Genomic DNA, 4,052 nt, shown 5'->3' with positions numbered 1-4,052 from the left:
TCAAAGTTTCAGAGACCAAATGGCAATATCGCAAAAACCGATGTTTACCAGGACATGTAAAAAAAGGAAAGCAGGCAGCTTTCTGTTTGTTCTTTTCTTATTCGATTTATGATTCTGGACTCTGGAAGTGCTTCTGCCAAACGATGAAATACAGAAACTCCAACCAGTGAAAAAAAAATGAATGTGAATATGAAATAATTTATTGGAAGAAACACAGCTGGTCTTTGTTGTTTGAGGTCATCCAACGCGCAACGCGCAAAGCGCTTTCCCACGCACCAATCGCTCGTAGGCGTGTGCACACATCTTCCTGTTTTTTACTTTTATCCACTAGATACCAATTTGTAAATAAGATAACAAAACAATCTTCGATCTTGTCCAACTTTTGGCGACTCACTTAGAAATTGTCGCTCCAACCTTCATTTTCCTCATGTGACATCTGCTGAGTTGTATTCTATAACCAATAAAAATGTCGCTTCATATGATCATGTTTATTTTTAACTCACGGATGCACGCGCAACTTCCTTGTGGAGCCCTATCATTAGTTTTACTGCCTTCTAATCCGTGGTATGTGAACGAGTCTAACAGCTACCCAAAGGTAAGTTTATGAAGTTTATGAACAAAAGAGTTCTTAAATTATGACTTTTTTGCATCCTTTTTTGAAAGAAAATAGATTAACCAACATTGTTTAATATAATACGAGTTACGACTTTTGAAGGATACAGAATTGGACCGATGTTTTGAGACTACTAGTGAGATCGTATTCCATGCAATTCTAGTGGATGAGTGATCGCATTGTTTTTCTAGGACATTACATCCAGAAGTCTTAGATGTTCGCTAGTATTTATTCGTAATTGTTACCATAATTTACTATGATCAGTCTCAAATACGGCAAGCATTTGAATCAGTCCATTTATATGAACCTTTATTACGAGTCATCATGGACAGAACACTTTAATTCAAATTTCAAGTCCTAAGTTAAACGACTCCAGTTTTGAGGTGAAATTTCTCCAATCGTACACAGCAAGATCAATCTCACTAAATTTACCCGCTGTCTTGCAATCTTAAATAAACTCCGTCTGCTCTGTTCTCCAAAAGATTATCATCAACGTAGTATTCATCATTTGCCTGAGATGAATCATTCTCTAGTCTAACGACAGATAAAGTAACATGGTTTTATTTCTTTTATGACAATTTGTCACTGCCGCGCATCAGTCATTTCAAAGGAGTACTTTTAGTCTGGAGTGTGTCATGTTCACCCACTAAATTAATATTCGAAATGTCAATTTTGTCGCCAGCATTCTCATGCTGAAAAGTGAAAAGTGTATTTTTAAAATAGAAATTTTGATAAGCTTATGGCTTTTTTCCTAGAGACAAATGCCTTATCTCGCTAACGATTTACGTTTTGGATATTATTCCTTCAATATGAAAAAAATTATTATTTCAATTTCCATCATGTTTTCATTACTACGGTGGCCAAACATATGCATCTATATGATGGAGAAAAAATTGGAGAGATAAACTTTTGGCTTATACCAATGTGAAATTTACCACAGTTATAATTATATTCCATTTTAAAGACGAAACTCAGATGGGGTGGAAAAACCGGCAATGAATCCTAGCACATTTCGGACAGGCTATTTCATTATGTTCTTTTGATCTGTTTTTTTTTTTAAATTAAGTGTAATCCTTAAAGTGTCAGTGACTGAGTATTCTCGCGCATAACAGACTTTCTTACGGCCTTCGTTTGCTCTTATCCTTAAAAAAAATGAGGTTTTTTTCGTAAATCTCCAGCACAATGTGAGCTCATTGTATTAAACGGGGTCAGAAAGTATTCCCCTCCAATTTATATAAGAGCGCTGAATCATCACGGGCTGCCTTAAATGCTGCATAAATTTCCTTAAGACGTCACAGAAAACAGGTGACAAATACATGTCGCCACTCCTTGATCTTGGAAGATTTCGAAATTTGCATGATGAATAACATTTAGATCGAGGTTTCGAGTAAATAATATCACGATTAAATCATTCCTACGTTTATCGGAAATTGAAAAATTGCCAGAAAAATTTAACTTATTCTGGAAAGCAGAAGCTGAGAAGCTCGGATCAAACTGTTGTCCCTGATAGTGAATGACGTTTTGACAAACGCAACAGACGTTTTCTCTACCAGGAGTCTCCGCCAGACGGATCAAATAAGATCATCCACTCGCATAAATCGAGTCTGGCGGTACTTGTTTAGACCTCAAGATTTGGGGACTTCGGTTTTAGAATTTTTTGTGTAAAAGCTATAAAAATAACCGAATTATGTATAAGGAAACGTGAAAATTTACGTATAAAATCTAATGATTTTACACTTACTCACATCTTGTGTGTCCGTTGTGGTTTCCGGCGTTCTCTGCCGTTTTAAGCTTGTTTTGCCATCGCCGTTATTCCTGTTATGATATGACGTGTAAAATGTTCAAATTTCGAAATATTTGTCGATGTAAGTGGACCATACTTCGTTCCCCGTACTATTCCTTACAACGTGTTCAAATTCTCAACGGTTCCTCTCGTAACTTAAAGGGCATGTAAACCCAAAAGTACATGTTTTTTCTCATACTATGTAAAAAGTGGCGTAGAGAACGAATCTGAAATTCGTTTTGTCCAATTCGACTTCTTTTAGGAGAAAATCAGCATTTTCAACTGAAATTCCATTTCCGGTAAAAACAATAGCGAGAGTCGTGACGTAAGCGGTGGAACTAAAATATTGTGCATCACATATTCCCTAGTAGAACTGGTGTGGTAGCTCGTGTAAGTAGCGGTAGTTCGAAGATGTTTTTCCGAAGATAGCGACTCGAATGCCCTAAGCTTAGTATATGACGGCGATGGGGATGGTCTAGAATCTTTAGGAGAGTCTGGGCCACGTCCTTAACAATATGAGCTGCGTAGGGTTCACCGAAGCGATCCGCACGAACACAGTGTTGACAGCGATGCGACCTCCTCGGAAACTCAGACTGGTATCTAATTTACTGTGTGATTTACTTGTATTGGATATGAAAATCCAATAAAGCAAGGGCACAATCTAAAAGAATGCAACAGAAATTTTTTAAACCCGCTGAGCTTCCGAGGGTGTTTTATATAAAAATGTCAAAGGTGCGAGTGTGGAACTTGTCAACCAATGCCGACAACTCGTGAAAGTGTTTGTTGTACGGAAATCGGGCAATTGTGGCAAAAAGTAGAGGAGCGAGGGTCTGAAACCCAGATAAGTTATATCACTGAGTATCCAGGTTTTTAGTCAATTTGCCTCGATTTCTGGGTACTAGAGACGGCCTATTACACGTACAGGCAGCAGTAAGGCACAGAGAATCACACCGGAAACGAGTAAGCTAAATGTTTTCCGTTTCATTTGTTTCGTTACATTTTGAGATCGATTTGCTTGAGTTGTTTATGTCATTGATTTAATAATACAGTACTACAGCTAGCTGTTTATAGCTCCGAATAATTTGCTTCTGGTAGGGCCTGAATTGTCGGTACAACACCAGGAAGAAAAATGACTGCTACAAACAACAGAATGTTCGAACGGCTCGACGAAATCGGCTATTTTCATTTGAACAAGTTTCACAAATTCTGGCTTCAAATTTGCGTCATTTGGAAATATTTGCGTTGTATGCCCAGTTTTGTTTGAATCAGTACAAAACTGGACGACACAACGCTTTACCATTATGAAAAAACTGAGTATATTGAAGCAAACTGTAAGTACAAAAATCGTGACGAGACCGGCAAACAACGGCTGTGGAAAAGACTCCATGTCTTACGCGATTATTAAACGAAACTTTGTAGGTCCCACCCGTGACGTCACAAGAAAGATGGCGCCATTCAAAATCGCGAATGTTTCGAATTTGGAAGAGCTTTTTCAAAGTGAAAATGGACTTTTGAGAAAAAACGAATGGCACCTTTGGTGTACTTGATATATTTACTAAACATCTATGTGAAAAGAAAATGAACGTTTTTTGGGTTTACATGCCCTTTAATACCGAGTCACACAACGCATGACGCTTTCATGAATTAATCGTTTGC

At 37.7% G+C, this 4,052-nt stretch overlaps 1 protein-coding gene across 4 annotated transcripts in view; it reads left to right on the top strand.

Annotated features, from left to right (window-relative positions):
* Positions 1–501: 501 nt before the first annotated feature.
* Positions 502–4,052, top strand: part of LOC113680755 (tyrosine-protein kinase receptor Tie-1-like) — a 22,521-nt gene continuing 18,970 nt past the window's right edge. For 3 of the 4 annotated variants that reach the window (XR_016184495.1, XR_016184496.1, XR_016184493.1), the window contains exon 1: positions 502–595. The gene's annotated coding sequence lies outside the window, so the exon portion shown is untranslated. The remainder of the gene's footprint in view (positions 596–4,052) is intronic. The other variant, XR_016184494.1, reaches the window with a different exon arrangement.

Source organism: Pocillopora damicornis, chromosome 2, assembly GCF_964200805.1.
Source record: "Pocillopora damicornis chromosome 2, jaPocDami1.2, whole genome shotgun sequence".
NCBI classification, from domain to species: domain Eukaryota; kingdom Metazoa; phylum Cnidaria; class Anthozoa; order Scleractinia; family Pocilloporidae; genus Pocillopora; species Pocillopora damicornis.
The sequence above is the reverse complement of the archived record's forward strand: the minus strand, read 5'-3'. Positions and strand labels throughout refer to the sequence as shown.